This window comes from Marmota monax, unplaced genomic scaffold (assembly GCF_021218885.2).
Source record: "Marmota monax isolate L192 unplaced genomic scaffold, Marmota_monax_Labrador192_F-V1.1 WCK01_AAM20220418_F8-fsc00252, whole genome shotgun sequence".
Lineage (NCBI taxonomy): Eukaryota > Metazoa > Chordata > Mammalia > Rodentia > Sciuridae > Marmota > Marmota monax.
In genome coordinates, this window is record NW_026692478.1 from 263,384 (window position 1) to 281,710 (window position 18,327).

Below are 18,327 nucleotides of genomic sequence, written 5' to 3' on the forward strand. Positions count from 1 at the left end.
ATTCTAGTGCCTCTCCTGCCTGTAAAAAGAACTAGCCCTGTATTTTATAGATAAGACAATCAGGGCAGAGTTAAATGACTTACCTAGAGCTAGTTCATTTGTACCAAAATTTTATGGCTAGATAGTACTTAATTCCAGAATTTTGGCTCTGAAGAGCCAAATTGCCTACTTTTCAGGTCATCAATTCCATAGCTCATTTTACAGCCGAATATAAAGCATGCTTGGGCATACTATGTCCAACTAATATACAAAGGCAGAAAAGTAGTATTTTGTCAAAATCTTGTCTTCTGATCAGGCCATCGTAAAGATTGAAAAGGCTATCACCAGAATTTCCATCCAGTGTAACCAGTGCTTTTTTTTATTATTATTTTCAGGAATTATTGATTATTTATAATATTTTGACTGTCTATCCTGTGGTACCCTTTAAAAAGTTTTTTTTTTTTCCTAATTGTATTTTTAAAGCTGAAGTGAAACATTAAAATTTCTTGTTGGGAATTATTTACTTTTTAATCACCTAAAATATAATGTTGTGTAAGAGTTTGCATGGCATTATTAGAATTTTTTTTAATCTGGTTGATTTTTAACTCTTTCTTTTTTTAAGGCATCTTACCTTGGAAACAGAGTACCATTGGCTTCTTTGTCATCTTTGAATATGAGAGATAATCCTAGTTTCAGCATGTCCTCAATAGAGACCAACAGACCAGCTTTATTTCTTCAAGAAGCCTTCCAAAGCCTGTTGGAGTGGCAGCCATTTCCAGAAGTAAATTATGTGTCAGATGCCTGTGAGTGGACTGAATGGCCCAGTGACTCATTAAAATATTTGTGGAAGAATATGGTAAAAAAACTGAAGAATTACATTTCAAGAAGCAACTCCAATACCATTTAGGATTTTTGAGCAGCTGAAAGAAGATAGTTCTGAAAATAGGAATGACAAGATTCTAGCACATTTCTTTATGTGTGTCTTACATTATCTTTGTTAACACTTTTTGTGTATTATTTTCCATTAGGTAATAGCTGGTAATTTGCTTATGATCAGAGATTTGTTTTTGTTTTTGTTTTTTTTCCTGTGTAGATAGAGAAATGACATTAGGGGAAATAGGAACCATTTGGTGGAATTTAGGCCCTTATGAAATTGACTCTTATCAAATAGTCACTAAAGGGTGTGAAGTGTGGATAAATTGTTTCTTTATATAATGATGTGCTGCTTCTTGTTCGTATTCATTATGACTTTAGTTTCATCTTTTTTTATCTTCTCCAAGCCTTTGTAGATGCCTGTTTTTTTTTCTTGAAAAAGTTTTTGGCACAGATGGTCTGATTATCATATTTTTTTTTTCAGTTTAAAAATAAGAATTACATCTTCATATGTAAACCTTTGGTTGCTATTCTACCCCAATTATTTTTCAGGTTCAAGAATAGAATAATTTCCATTCTTTTCAGCTTTGCTCTTTTCTATTTTTATGTTCTCATTCAGTGTTTTGTTGTTGCTCTTATTTTCTAAATGGAAATGAAAGGTGATTTCTGTTTTGCAGTATCTGTCTGGAAAACCAGAATAATGAGTGGTAAAAATTTAAAGCAAGTGAAATATTTTAACCCTTGTATTAAATTTCCATCAAACTTCTTTTAGTGATGTTGATGTGTTACCTTCTTACCCTTGCCTTTTGTGTGTTGATGGAGACAGTAAGGAACAGGGATTTCTCCAAATGCATAGAAAGAGAAAGAAAGCTTTTCTAACTAAATGAAACAGTCGTCAGTAAGGTCATTAATGTATAGATACAATTAGGTTGTTGGCTAGCGTTAACAATACTTGATATAAATTATATTTTCTTTTTTTTACTTGTTATGCCCCTATAATTGATGATGAGTATCAATAATTTTCTCTTCTATAAATTAAGGAAAGTTTTTGCTCTTGTGAATCAAGTTTTACCCAATAGGAAGAAAAAGAACAAAATTTAATGAAGCAAAATTCCATAAGGCATTTGTTTAGCTTTACTATTTCCTTCCCCATTAGGCCTGTTTTTGTTACTTCATTCTTTTAATTCTTTCATCTTCTGTCCTATCTACTTACTACTTTGTCCCACTTCCACATTTTTACCCTCTTCTGTCTAGAATTTCTTGATTGATTTCTTTGTTATTTGCCTACTTCCACAATTTAGCCTCCCATTGAAAATGTTTTCTCTTCTCTTTACCCTTTCTTAAGATGAGTATACCTCCTTCCCCATCTGCTACTTTCAGTCTTTTGTGTTATCTCTTATAACTCAGCACCTGTCATCTTTGGCTCCTGCCTGTTTTACCTCTTGTCCACTTGTACTTTACTCTCATCCCCTGTGATGGTCCATTTCCTCTAGCACCTCAGTCTTGGATTTATTTCTGTCTGTGTAGCTTACTGATCTGTCCTCTGTGTCATCTAGCTCTGTTGCTTCTCAGCACCAAATTAATATTTTCTTCCTGTACTTTTTAGTCATTGTGCATTTACTCCATGAGCTCTTTTCTATTTCCCTTGTCCCTGTGTGATAGCTATTACTAGATAGATTTGTTGTCAGTCTCTGCATAGAACACAGATCCTTGCCGAGTATTTCCTGAGTAGCCAGAATGAATCAATTATTATTAACTTTTCTTAGAACATTAAGCTTCCTGTGTTTTCTGCTTCTAAGAATTAAATTGGTATTCTAGAAGATTAATACTCCTTTCAAGAGTTCAGATAGTCATATGGTACTGTCATTTTAACTCTTTTGTCAAGAGTTGGAGAATTTATTACTCCTGTTTTTTAAAAGATTAAAGAATAGCCAAATCAAGTTTGGGGTGGGGCATGGGAAGAACAGAAAGAGAAAGGTAAGTACTAGTAGAAAAGGACTCTATTAATTAAGAGTTTTTAGAAATGGAAAGAAAACTGAAACCACAGCTTTAACATTTATTAGGTAAAACGTCCCCTAAAAGAATAAAAAGTTCCAGTAATTTCATTAACTAGTTTTATGATTGCATTGTTTTTCCATTTCCTTTTAAGTTCTAAGAACTTTATTGTTAAAAAAAAAAAAAAGACTTAATCTTGCAACTGTTCCTTTTATTTTTGAAGGACATGATGTCTCCTTAAATATTAACTTGTGTCATTTTGTAATTATACTGTTACATTCCCAAAGTGCTATTAACAACTGACTCTAGTTTCATGTGTGGGAAAACATAAATTGTGTGGTCTTGCCCCTTAGAACTCTAGTTGTATTATAATGAAAAGATAGCTTGTGGGGAGGCTTTATTTTATACTGTTTGTTGATTTACATTTCTCCTATTTTTCCATTATTCCTCTGTATGTTCTTATTTATGAATGTGCTGAAATTTGGTTTTTATAATGTGTTTGAACTGTTAGAGGCTGACTGATTTGAGTGTAGTTCTTCAACTTAAAGAAAAACTATATATCACATATCATGGTAATAAGATATTAAGAATATCCCTACAACTAGGAACTGGTCATATTGAATACTCTTTTTGCCTAAGCCCTCCCTGTGACGGTGGTGGTCAGGTATCTGGGAGCTGAGAGAACAACTAAGTGTCCAGTAATGGTGCAGAGAGAGTCTCCACACTTTAGCAGCTCGTCCTCGGCACCACAGTTAGGTTACTAACAAGGAATTCATAGGTATGCTAAGTCTTTCTGTGTTTTGGGACTGTAGAGATGAATAAGGAATGGCCTACTGTCTGTGGAAGCTATAATTGAGTAGGGAATGTTAATAAGTGAATGATTGTAATAGCAACCAAAGGTCTACATATGAAGATGTAATTCTTATTTTTAAACCGAAAAAAAAATATGTGGCAAATGCTCTTATAGTAACAAGCTAAGGGATCAGAGTTCAGAAACGTAAAAAAAAAATCAGGAATATAAGTGTATACTTGGTAAATGTATATACATTTTAACGTGAGGTAGTAATTTGTCCCTTATTACCTGTGTGGATCAGACAAGTTATTCAAAACATTCAGCCTCAGTTTCTTCATTTGTAAAATGATATTATCTAGTAGTGTTGACATATAGATTAAATGAGATAATCTGTATGAGATGCCAGTATGGTCCCTTATTCAGTTATTGTTTAGAATTTGGAGAAAAAACAGCCAGGACAGAACATGGAATAGGAAAAAAGAAAATTCTTTTTGGGGAGTTAACTCGGAACCACAGAGATAATGTGGCTGCTCAAAAATGCTTAGAATTCCCATTTTATAGTTTTTGCTTTTGCAGTAGTACCTTATAATCAATCCCTTTTCTTTTCATTCTCTTTTTCATAACCAAAAGTTTATTTAGCTTGATCTACTTAGCTATCTTTCAGTGACTTTGGTGTCTCCTCATAACTGAAGCGCATTCTCCAAGAAGTTAAAATTTGTAGCAGTTGAGCATATTTGAAAAAAATGTACCACACACTTCTAAAGGCAGTTTAGCAGGAAGAATGTCACCATCATTGGAATAGGTCTTTGTAATGACTACTTTCCAGAAATTTGGAGTAAAAATTACATAAAGTTTTCATACGGTTGTGGCTTTAGGTTTTTATATATATACCAACCTGAGTGTATTTCCTGGAGTATGTATATGTTTTTGAGACTGGAGCAAAGTTACTTTTTTTGTTACTTTAAAAGATATTATTTAAATCAGTTTCTTGAACAGACCCCGACTGAACAATTTACATTTCTGGTGTAGAAGAAATTGGCATAATCATTCAATATTATTTTGTGTTTGATTATCTTACTAAGTTACCCGATTTTTGATCTGTTGCCTAGACCATATTGATATATCAGGTTAGGTAAAAATTATTCTTCTACCCTGGGTTGTTTGGCCTTTAAAAAATTCATAGTGTGATTGAATTAATCTATTGTAGTTTTCTATATATAAGTTTTATAATTGGGGTAATTTTAAAATATCAGTACAGTCAACCCTTTGTATCTGCTGGTTCCATATCCAGTAGTTCCATATCCACAGATTGAGCTGACCCTAGATAAAAAATATATATATATATATTTTTTTTTTTTTAAAGAGAGAGAGAATTTTTTTAGTGTTTATTTTTCAGTTTTCGGTGGACACAACATCTTTTTATTTTATGTGGTGCTGAGGATCAAACTCAGCGTCCCGCGCATGCCAGGCAAGCACGTTACCGCTTGAGCCACATCCCCAGCCAAAAAAAATATTTTTTAAAATAAAAAATTGTTTCTGTACTGAACATGTATAGATTTTTTTCCTTGTCATTATTCCCTAAGCTATATAACAACTATTTGCATAGAATTTACATTGTATTAGGTATTTAAGTAACCTAAATATTTAAAATACATAAGAGGATGTGTGCAAATACTATACCATGTTATATAAGGAACTTGACCATCTGCAGATTTTGATATCCCTCCTACTGAGGGAGGACAATATTGAGCTAGAATACTAACTCAAGATTTTAATAAAGTTAAAAATATATGTTTCTTTTAAAACTGCTTTCTAAAAAGTTTTATTTATAACTTAGAGGTTTAAATAAGTTTAGTATGTATTTTATGGCTGGTATTAATTTATGTTGACATTATATTCATAGGTAATCTGTATTCCCATAGAAGGAAAAATGTGCATTAATATTTGAAAGCTAGTTTAAGCTGATTATGAAAAGTGGCTCCTATTTGTGTTCACTGGAAGATTCTCAGTAGTGCTGTGGTCATGTGAACAATAGCATGTTTAATTGCCACAATGAATGTCTAGCTTGCAGAAATGTTTGGGAAATTTCTGCAGATGAGTAGAATGAGCTGAGGTACTGGTTATGTCTTTGCTCCCAGTTACATTCTTTGAGAAACTTTTTCCTCTTAGTGTTTTACTTGTACCTGGATTTTTTTAAAATTAATATTGCCAACAATAATAGTCACCTGTATGGTCAGGCTCATGGCATACCTTAATTCTTGCTATTATGTGATTTTCTAATAAAATTTATTGTAAAGAAATATACATGTTCATATATAATGTACAATATATGTTTATATGGATAAGTAAAAAAAAAAAATTTAGGTGAGTTCTGCAGATCAATAGGTTTGTTGTAGAACATTGAATAAATGAGGAAATTGAGGAAGGCTATGCAACTGTCCAGTGACAGTAAGTGATGAAACCAGGACTTTAATGAAATCCCAGTCTTTCAATCACTTTTCTGTATTAACTTTTTAAACTTTTACCTTTAAAAATTTGGCTGTCTTATAAATGCATATTGTTTTGTGTTAAGGAGTACTCTGTTAATTCTGTTTTATACACATATTTTTTTTCCCAAAAAGAAAAGAAAGCAAAACAAACTTTTTTTCCTGATTTTAGAAGTAATGAGGCTCAGTGTTAAGAGTAGTCATTGCTTAATGAAAAACCAAAAACAGATAACACAGAAAGGAATAAAGAAGCAGTGAAAATCACTAATAATTCTACCATCAGAGTTTAACATCTTGGATATATGGTTTCCTGACTTTTTTGTTGGTGTTATTTTTGTGGTGCTGGGGATTGAACCCAGGGCCTCAGGCATGCCAGGCAAGTGTTCTACCACTGAGCTGCATTGCCAGCCTGGTTTCATGACTTTTGATTTATAAATACATATGCATATATTTTCAAAGCAAATAGGTTCATAATATACATGTTATAACTCTTTATTTTATCTTGGCCACACTTCGATGATATTATAAGTCTATATCTTCATTTAAAATATTTTCCGGGGCTGGGGTTGTAACTCAGTGGTAGAGCACTTGCCTAGCACGTGTGAGGCACTAGGTTCAATCCTCAACACCACATAATAATAAATAAATAAAATAAAGAAATTGTGTCCACCTACAACTAAAAATATTTTTTATAAAATCTCACTTTCTAAAAATAACCTCTTTTAGGAAAGTTCTACATTTACAAAAAAGTTGCAAAGATAGTATAAAGAGTTCTGATATACTCCACATCCAGTTTCCTCTATTATTAACATTTTACATTAAGGTTATGAATAAATATCAATACATTATTATTAACAAAAGTTTTTACTTTATTCAGATTTCCTTAATTTTTACCTCAGATCTTCTGTCCCAGTATCTGATCCCAAGAAACCATGCCACATTTAGTCATCATATCTTCTTAGATTCCACTTGTCTATGGCAGTTTCTCAGACTTATTTTTTTTATGACCTCGACAGTTTTGAGATGCATTAGCCAGATGTTTTTGTAGAATGTTTCTCAGTTAAGACTTGTATTAGTCTTCCTGGAGGAAACATGGTTAGACTAGAGTTAGGAATTTGGGGTAGGGAGATCATATAGGTAAAAGGACATTTTCATCACTTCATTTCAAAGGTGAATGTTGATTTTGACTTTAATGACCTTGCTGGAATAGTGTTTGTCAGATTTTTCCCACTATGAAGTTCCCCTTTTTTCTCCCTTTTACATGTTTTCTCTTGGCAACCCACAGTTAGGGCAGAGTATCTACATACATTATTTGGAATTATTCTGCGCAGGTAATTTCTTCTGTCCAGGAGATTTATCTATCCTCTGTCATTTACTTATTAAATCAGTTATGTCAGTATAGACTAATGGATATTTATTTATACTTTGGGTTATCCAAAATTGTTGCTCAAATTTTTATAGCTGTGGCCATTCAGAGCTCTGTTGGTTCCTGTGTCCCTTTGCCATACCCCTATGATTATGGATTTATATCTTCATTTTTAAAACAGCTTCATGGAGTTCCATTGTAAGAATGTACCATAACCTACTTAACCATCTGGTTTGGTGGTAATTTAGGTATCAGATTTTTTCACTATTATAAACAGTACTTTGATAGGCAGTCTTCAGAAGACATTTATGATAATATTGTCTAGATATTGTATTCAGGAAAAAGTTATTGTATTAAAGGGTCTGGCCATTTTACATTTTATGTGATATGAGACTGAAATATATCTTAAGCAGATTTTTGAAGAGTGATCATTTTCACCATACCTGTGGAAAATACATTTTTTTCCCCAAATGACTGTAGTCACTTAGCTCCCTATTTTTTTTTTTCCTCTTGTGATCAGAGCTGATGGTGATACCTGTGGTTCTTGAGCTGCTTGACATCACACCTTATCTCAAGACCTGTGCCATCTCAATGTAGAATCAGTTGCTATATACAGTTAACAGAGGGTGAAAACAAACCCAGTATTCTGAAGACAGTGACCTTACAGAAATCATCATGTCCTAGTCCTGCATTTTAGAAATAGGAAACTTACTAGATGAGATGTTTGGCCTGGAAGCTTTCAGAGAATCTGGATTTCTGCACAATTCTCAGGATTCTTTATTATATGGGTATGTTTTATATCCTATACAAGGAAGAATATACAAACTTTCTATGTTGGAAATTTTCAGACATATACCAAAGAAGACAAAATTGTATAATTAATTCCATATCCCTATCACCCAGCTTTATCATGATTTTGGCCAATCTTGTTAAAAACTCATATTCAGTTTCTACCACATATTATTTTGAAGCAAATATCAGATATTAAATCACTTCACTTATAAGTAATATATTCAGAATGGAAAATCTTCTCTCAAAGCATAACCGCATCTCATTACCACACCTAAAAATATTCCTATTCAAGGAGGATATTTAGTTACGAAAACTTCCAAAATTTATGTTTACTATAGATTAGAATCTGACAGTAGTGGAAATACAGTTCCTTGGTATAATCTCCCAGAAATTAAAGATACTGTCCACCAGACAGAATGGCCTGGATTTTCTTAAAGTCTGATGTCTGAGGGTCTTACCTGGAAGAAACAAATTAACCTCTTAGACAAGCCCTTCAGAAGTAGAGAGTTTTAAAGAATATATAACAGATGTCTCCTAACTATATGTATATGCTTTTTTCATCTTAACTATTTGAGTGAGGACGAAGTTCCAAGGACCTATGATGACAAGAATTATTTTTCAGATTTTTCATGTTAACTGAAGCCATGGATGGGAGTACAGTGGTATGGCCATTCCACTCCAGATCCACCGTGGAAATATTTTTGAATGTCAAGTTAAGATTCCTGCCTGCTATATCCTGAGTTGGGATTTTACAATGCTTCTAAGAAAACAACATATTGATGTCATAACAGCATTTGCATTTGCTATTAAGAAGACTTGAAAGGAAGGAATATCCTTGATATCAGAGGTGATCCCAAGGGCGGACCAGGCAGCACTTACTCTCTTCAAGCAGCACATTATGTGGATTACTAGATTGTCTACACCTTAAAAGGGTGATTAATTTTTCCCAATGTTCAATATTGCCTTCTTGGGGTTTCACTTGATCTTTCAAATTAAATGAGATGCTATTTCTCTCTACAAAAACAGTTCTGTCTCAGAGGCTTTACAACCAGAGTAACAAACTTCTTAATAATCCATTGAATTTATCCTGGGATTGCCTCTGGTTTTTGACATGTTGTTAAAATATACAATGATTTAAATTGGAGATGGGGTGAAAAAGAGAAGTTTTTCTTTTGCTTTTTTCTGTGTGAGACTGAAACCAATCTTGTCTGCATGGTTTTATTTAAAATTGTTTTGCTGCAAATAGACATTTATTTTGCTTGCTGATATTATTTAGTACATGCAGATTCATGTTTTTAATCTGATTTAGACTCTTCTACCTTGCATTTGATAACTGTTGACTTTCCTTTGTCTTGCCGTTTTCTTTCATCAGTAGGCTATGTTATAGTCAGTCAGTTTTATTTTCTTCCATTTGGAGTACTTTCTTTAAGTTATTTCAGATTTTTGGCTCACTTTTATCTACTCCCATTCAATTAACATCTTTTAAGAAGAGAAATCATGTGTTAATTTTCTTCTTGTTTCTGAATGAAAGTTGAAAGAATAATAAAAATAACCATTTTCTTATGCATCTCAGGTCAAGCATATTCAGGTATCCTAGGCTAAGGTACATTATGGATTTTAGATTCTTGGAAGACATAATATTTAGCATAGTATGCTGTGAATATAGGTTTTTAAAGATTTAGCTCTATAGCATTTCACCTTCTCTCACTATTTTAAGGTTCTTTAAAAATTCCTTCTTGATGCAAAAATACCATTTTTCTTAAAATCTTTGCTTCAGAATTATCCTACTTTTCTTAAACTCTCTTGAAGTTTTCTCAAGAAAACCAGCTTTGTGACTGATTGAATTTCTTATCTTCTTTGTCCTTCAGTTTCCTCATCTGAAAAGTGAGGATATTAGTTAGTATCTACCTCATCTATTGTTTATTAAGTTGAATGAGATAAACTGTAGTACTGGGTACACAGTAAATACTCTGGAAATATTCCAGCCATCTTTTTTAACTTTTTGTTTTAAAATGATTACAGATTCACAGGAAGTTGCACAAATAGAGATCTCATGTCCCTTTTGCTTACCTCATCTGCCCCCAAAGTAGCAGAAGTATGAGATCACAACAAGAAAATTGCCATGGGTTTAATCCACAGAACTTATTAGGATTTCACTAGCTTATATACACTCATTTATGTATGTGTGTGTGTGTGTGTGTGTGTGTAGTTCTGTGTAGTTGATCATATATAGATTTGAGGAACCATCACCACAATCAAAACAATTGATCTACCACAACCTCAAGGCTTCCCCTTGCTATCCCTTTAGAGCTGTCCCTTATCCATCCACTGGTAACCACGAATCGGTTCTAGATTGCTATAATTCTGTCATTTTGAGAATATTATATAAATGAAATCATGCAGTATATGACCTTTGGAGGTTGGCTCTTTTCATTTAATATAATACCCTTAGAACCATAACTAGTTGTGTGTGTCAATAGTCCTTGTTGCTGAGAAATATTCTCTGGTGGAGATGTACTGTAGTTTAACCATTTGCCCATTATGGGACATTTGGATTGTTTATATAGTTTGGGGCTGTTACAAATAAAGTTGCTGTGAACATTTGTGTGCCGGTTTTTGAGTAGACGTAAGTTTTCATTTTCCTCTGTATTGCTTAAGAATGCGCTCACTAGGTGAAAGTATTTTTTTAATGCATCAGTGTAGGTGTCTTTGAAAATATATGCTTATATAGTCAGCACTTTTAGATATATATAGACAATTATTTCTTAATGCTGGCTGACCATTTTAAATAATATAAAATGCCCTTTGTTTTAAAATATTTTTGTGTAAATTTGCAGTATGAGTCCAAAGTATAGAATCTTGTCTTATATGCTGTAATATTACATGTATTAAATAAATATTTCATTTTGTTAATGAATCCCTTTCAAATTTTGTTGACATTTTTCCTGTGGGGAATATTATTGTTCTCAGATACTAAATTTGAATGGAAAAAATTTCAAGTTGTATTTTATTTTATCAATGTGATGATGAATTTTTTACATACTTGTAAAGGTTAGCATGAAGAATTGGAATTCATTAATTGACTGATTGTCCAATAACATTGAAGTAATTGATTGAGCAATGTTGGCACTTTTGTTTTCTAACATGTTATTTGGGGCCCTAAGATGTTTTATAAAGTCATTGTCTCCCAGATTAATAATAGATTATAAATCATTATTAGGGTAAGGCTACAAATATGCTTTTGATATATGAAGGACTCTTAATTGTATACTATAACTTTGAGAAATTTTAAGTTTAGCATCAAAAGTTAACCTGGGGATAATATAAATTATGGATGGTGGACTAGCATTAACTTATTGGTAGATTTTAGCTTTCCCAAATGTATTTACTGCCTTAAAATAACTGATGAAGGAAATGTTCTTTGTAAAAAGTTGGGAGAAGGTTGAAAAGTATTTTTTTTCAAAAAAAGAACTGGTTCTTAACTTCAATTTCACATTTTTATCATCTAGCTAGCTTTTGAAACAAAGTGAGTACCTATACCAGAGCCAGTTCAATTATAATCTCTAGAAGTGGTGCTCAAGCATAGGTATTTTTTTAAAAGCTTCCCAGGTAATTCTACTGTTCAGCCAAGATTGAAAACCACTGAATTAACAGGATTGGCTTCTATGCTCATATTTCTTTGCCCTAGTATTTCATACTGTTGTGCTTATCTATCACCTCTATATTGGGTTAGGATGAGCTGTATGTAGTTTTTATATTTGGCTCTGCTAAATTAATATTTTCCTGAAGGAAAAAAATCATGTAGGAAAAAAAAATCACTGGTGAAGGTGAATGGTAGACATATTTAAACTATACCATAGTTTTTGTATTTATTACAGAAGAGTGTGTATGAAGTAGAGTCCAAACAATGAAAAATTCAGACTCATTGAAATGTCAAGTAGGAAATTGAACTTGATCTATAACATAGATAGGAAACTTTTTGGAAAATAAAGCATTTGGAAAACTTGAGTGGGGTGTGGGAGTGAAATATAAGTATAGATAGATTTCTGTTGTCAGTTGCAATTAGTTTTTTAGCTTAAAAAAATCAGTATTTACCTATAATAAGTCTAAGTAGGCAAAGATAAACAGAAATCCCCACCCATGTTCACAGCCTCGAATGGATTTCTTCCATACTTTTTTTTGTACTATAGAAGCATACATAATGACAAAGGCTATGAGTTTTGTTTTTTAAGTAGGATCATATACTATACATTATTTTGAAGTTTGTTTCTCATCCTTAATGTATCAGGTATTTCTTCAGGCCATGGATACAGATTTGACTCAATTTCAAAATATAAACAGGGCTAAGGATATAACTAGAGTGCTTGCATAAGCATGATCAAGCCCTTGGGTTTGATCCCCAACATGGAAAAAATAAAATAAATTTGGTAGCCATTATTAATAAAATATGAATAGCCCCTTGATGTGGCTTTATAGAAAAATTTATTCAGCCAATTCCTTTTGCATGGACATTCAATGTTTCCCTTTTTTTTTTTTTTAATTTGCCACTACAAACAATGATGTAACACATATCTTTATATATATAACCTTAGGTACTCATGCTTTTATTTTTAAAGTATTGTTGTAGTTCATAGTTTGTTTTTGGTCATATTTCTTAGTTTTGGGGGACCTTCTCTTTAGTGAAAAATTAATGAGAATGTTGATTGATTTCTAGTTAATTGGTTCCTCTGGGTATTAAGTTGATTATTACATAGGAGAATCAACTATTTTAGAAATATTGGATACTAGTGAATCCTAGCGACCAAAATGGTTTTTATAGTTCCTAGAATCCCTTTGAATAGCACTCCTTAAGAGGAGGCCACAGAAAAGGTTAGAAGTTGATAATGCATGTCTTAGTGTATTAAGCCAAGAGAACGTATAAAGTCCTTTAAGTTCCCACAAATACATTTTAAACCACAGTGTCTTCTTTCTGTGAAGACTTCTATTGAAATAAGTGTGTCTGATTTCCAGATGACATAATTCTAGAAGAAATAGCTAATAATATAGGTAACAGACTTTAGATTCAGAATACTCTAAAAGATTATAATAATGTTAAAAATGAGCAAGATAAAATATACTAAGGATAAACCATTTGAAAGAGTTGAGAAATGTTTGGGGGTGACAGGCAATCTCAAATGCACAAGATGAAAAATAGGAGTTTATTTGATCATAGGCTTATATGAGCTATTTCTAATGTGGCTGCTAAAAATGGAGTAATCCTAGGTTTCATTAGTGCATGACTAGATTACATTGAGTCTGTTTCCCTGTTGATTGTCTAGTTAGATTACATTTGATGAATTGTTTTTAAGTCTATGAACCACATTCTAGATGAAACACTGGCAAAGGAGGGAGATAAAGAATTAGTGATGTATTGAGAAATGAAGCAACATGAAAAAAGGTTGCTAAAGGAGTTTGGTTTTTGTACCTGAAGGACAAGAATGTAAAAGAACAGTGGTGGCAACCTTTTAAGGTTGAGGAATAGGAAGACTAAAATGGTACATAGAACTTATGGGACACATAAATCATCAGTAAATGTTTGAATCAATTAATTGAAATTACAAGGCAAAGGATTTTGACTTGATCTAAGACCATTGTAGTAAGTTCTTTCCAGCAATGGGATGGGCTGCCCTGGAAGGTAGTGACTCCTTACTCTTTATAGTATTTCTAACCTGTGATGGATGACAGGGATAGGAGCTTTGGGAAGAATTCCACTCTAAGTAAAAGGTTGTACAACAGGACTTTAAATACTTTTTAAATTTTATTTCCTTATTTTTTATGCTAAATACTTTTTTAATTGGAATTTTATTTCTTGACTTTCAAGTACCTTAATTCTAAAACAGAAGAAAGTTCTGGAATGATATTGAAGTCTCTTTAAAAGTAGTTTTATATGGGGCTGAGATTGTGGCTCAGCAGTAGAGCACTCGTGTGGCATGTGTGAGGCCCTGGGTTCTATCCTCAGCCCCACATAAAAATAAATAAAAGAAAGGTATTGTGTCCAACTACAACTAAAAATAAATAAATAAATAGATAGATAGATAGATAGATAAGTAGTTTTATAGAAGGAATTCTACTGATTCAAAGTCTACATAATTGTCAGTACAGGTATTTCAAAGGTGCTAAAAATTGAAATACTATAAGTTTTTATCTGAACCTGCAGTGTGTATCGCTATTCAACCTGAAGCAGCTAGTCTGGATTTGTAGTATGGTATGATTTCAAGATTTCATTTTTGTTACTTTGAAGAGAAGAAAACCCACAATCTTTTAAGCTAAAAGAATGAGTAAAAAAGGAAATTTCACCATTGAGAAATAGTGTCCTCACAGAGGCTTTTGGAAAGACAGGCATACTATCACTGTTAGACCAATCGTTTTGGATTCTGACATGGATAATAATAATACTATGAAATTTATGCTTTATCATTTACATAGGTTTGCATACTTGTAAATAAAGTGCATCTCTAGCATTTGTATAGGTTGGGACTGAAATCTCTCCTTTTATCTTTCAAATAATTGAAACAAATCCTTCAGGTTATAGAAATGGGTAAATATTATAAAAACTTTTTATATGAAACTTTAAAAAAAAAAAACACTAGCTAGTAGTCTTGGAACAGGTTGGAGGCTGTGGCCACTTAGGACACCATGGTTGGAGGTATAGGTTAGAGGTTAAGATGGGTTGGTGGATTTCAATCCAGCTTTCTTACTTAGTGGTGCACCATGGGATACTGATCGCCTATGTCTGGCCTTCACTTATAAAGGAGAGATAATGATAGCATTTAGCATAGCACCTGACCATAGAGCAGACTCCATAAACCATCTATTAGTGTATATTCTGCTCTCACCTCTTCATTTCTTTTCTAGTTTTTTTCTTCCTCATTTAACAGGTCTTATAATCTCTGTCTCATGTCCTTTTTTTTTTTTTTTTTTTAACCTGGGGATTGAACTAAGGGGAACTTTACCATTGAGCTTTGAGACAGGGTCTTGCTAAGTGTCTTAGGGCCTTGATAAGTTGTTGAGGCTAGCCTTGGATCTGCAATCCTTTCTGCCTCAGCCTCCCGAGTTGCTAGGACTACAGGTGTGTGCCACCATGCCAGGTTTTGAACCATCTTAAACACAGCATGTCTAAAACTAAATTATTATATTCCTGACCCCCACCTGTTATCTCAAACCTTCTCCTTCTGTATCCTCCTGTCTCCTCTGTTTTAGGTACACTCATCAGAGGAAGTAGGGAAAGAGGTTAACATCTCTTGTTGTGCTCTGGAGTTACAGCTGTATGGGATTAAATTCCTGCTCCACCACTTATCTCCATGGGACTTTGGAAAAGCTAATTAACATCTAAAAATCTGTTTCCTCAACTATGAAATAGATATGAGAGCAATCTGTCTTATAGAATTGGGAAAAATTAAGCAATTCAGTACCTTAAGTAGTCAGTGTTTCAGATGGCCCCTGACAATTATAATGTCATTCCTAATTCCTCTTCTTTCCTCTCAGTCAAGTCGTCAGTGCTATTGGTTCTGCTTCAGAAGTCTCGGCTTCCTCTTTGTCATCAGCGCTTTTGCACCAGGGTTTCTTAAGCTGAATCCATTACTGAAAGCGGTTCAGAGTGTCCTGAAATTGAATGTACATTTCTTGAGATATATGCATTTCTCCTATGAAAGGCTTTTAGCCTTTACCATTGACAGTCATACAAGTCAGTAACCCATAGGTTAATAATTACTGGTTAAGACTCCTCTCTTGCCTGATTTTGTAGCCTGTAAATGAATACCTTCCTTCCCAGTGTCTCTGTCTCTCATCTGCTCTTCACATGGCTACCCAGTTAACTTAATTTTTCATACTATCCTGTGTACATAATTTTATTGACCCCTGTTGCCTGCAGTGATGGTTCTTACCCCTGACCACATATTAGAATTACATGGTAAGTTTTAAAAAATACTGATGCCCCAGTCCCATGCCAGACCAGTTAACAAGTAACAGGCATGAGTATTTTGCTTTAAACTTTCCAGAAGATTTTAATGTGTATCCAAAGCTGAGAGCCTCAGGGCCACAGGGCAATGGACTAAGCACACATGGACCTTATTGATGTCTCATCAGTCTGTTCTTTTGTAGCCTAATCTCCCTCTTCTCCCACTCATGTCCCATCTGCTGTTCCCAGAACATGCTGTGTTGTTTCCTACCTCTTGGCCTTTACCTGTTGTGATTGCTCTTCCTAGAATGCCTCTCACCTTTTTTCTACCTGGGCATTTCCATGGCAATAACTCCCCTACTCCACCCTCCAGCTCCAAAGACAATTGTATCCCTTACTTTTGCACAAATTTCCATTATAGGATTTGCTGTGTTATAATTATTTATAGGTCTGTTTTCCAGAGCACACTGAACTCTTCAGAGATAGGATCCCATTCATTGCATTTCCCTCACGCTTCGTACCAGGCAAAGCAGCTCTCCGAAAGCCTAACAGAAAGTGAGTGAGAGTAAACTAACAGCAGCCTGCTCAGGGAATCAGGAGCTCTATGGGGCTGGGGAATATAAGTATACATGCAACAATAGCTGTAGTTAGGAAGGCTCCACAGTTTTGTCTTCTTCTATTGCTTTTTCATACTTCTGTAGAAAGGAAAGATAAAAGTATATGAAGTTTATCATCTAGGACTAGGAAAGTCAGGACCAGCTTTTAAAATGCCCCCAAACATTGAATGTTAATTGAATATTATGGCATAAAGTCACATCATTTATCTTTTAAAGCCCAGAGATTTCTGAATGAGAGATGGGGAACCAGCCATTAGGATGGTGGCAGCTGTTTATTTAGCCCAGTGGATTATCCCAATTTAGTTACTGATCTAAAGATACCCTTATATGGACAGTTCTCTAGACATTATATGTTTCTAATTTTGGTCTTACCCCTAGCCTTTGTATTGTAGCTGCTGTCTGATCCTTTTCTTGGTTATTTTTAATACTTTTCTTTCTCCACATGTCTCAGAATTGTCCAATACATTATAAAGAATTGTAACTTTAATATGATTTATTCTTCCTGTTTTTAAAGTGCCCAGTGTTAGTTTAAGTTAAAGGTGGTTTTGAGGGAGATTGCTTTATTTAGAAAATGATCTCAGAGATTCTTTTGAATATTGTTTTGGGGATGTTTGGATTGTTTATTTGCCCTCCCCTGCCAAAATACTTTCCACTATAAAATTGGTATAATCAACAGTAAATACTAGTCCTATGATTTGGGCATCTATGTCCCCAGTATGCTGCATATGAACAAGTAGAATACTCAAACTAGTTGCCTATTTCTTTAATAATCATGAATAAGAATGACAAGAGTTTTCTATTTCAAAATCAAAATATTGGTTGGAATTTATAACTTACCCTTTCACATTTTTACCTTATTTAAAAAGAATGTTTTATTCTGTTTAAAAGCCTTTTAAAAGACTCTGGTTCTATCAATAGCTCCTTTTTTCATGAAAGGTTCTCAGTTGGGAAAATAAAAAAGGATACTTTCCAGTTGGAAGTTTTTTAAAAAAGAACAATTTTGGGTAAATATGAATCAAAAAAAAAAAACTGGGAAATATACCCTCTCCTGGCAATTTGAGAGAGAATATAATATTAAGGAAATGAAGAAATCAACTCTTACAATGAAAGCATTAAGGTCTAAAATGGATAATCATCTATTACTTCACAAACTACAGTCAGCCAAGGATACCCCTGGATGGTTTGTCCACTAACTGCTTGTGAACTAGTTCCTATAAAAAGGATTGTTTGTCCACTACCTGTTTGTGAACAAATTCCTATGTAAAGGATCTGGTCTCTGGTGTTTCTGAGAAGGGCCTGTTGGATTATTATAATTTTTAGACTGTCATAGTTCTTAAAGCTGAGTTGTTGATGCTTCTGTGTTTGTAGTGTTGCTTATTGCTGCTGCTTTGAAAAAATGAGCAATCACTGTACTTTTTAAAAATGCAATACTTTGTGCTTAAGTATTTAATCATGTACATTTATCAAGATACCTAGTCTATGTCTTCCTG

General features: G+C 33.5%; 1 protein-coding gene across 7 annotated transcripts in view; it reads left to right on the forward strand.

The window, feature by feature from the left end:
- Slc20a2 (solute carrier family 20 member 2) overlaps nt 1-18,327 on the forward strand; it is a 103,591-nt gene that overhangs the window by 6,195 nt on the left and 79,069 nt on the right. For 3 of the 7 annotated variants that reach the window (XM_058578893.1, XM_058578894.1, XM_058578892.1), the window contains one exon: nt 602-9,216. The exons of 1 other annotated variant lie outside the window; for it this stretch is intronic. The gene's annotated coding sequence lies outside the window, so the exon portion shown is untranslated. The remainder of the gene's footprint in view (nt 1-601; nt 9,217-18,327) is intronic. 3 more of the 7 variants (XM_058578895.1, XM_046443081.2, XM_058578896.1) reach the window with 3 other exon arrangements.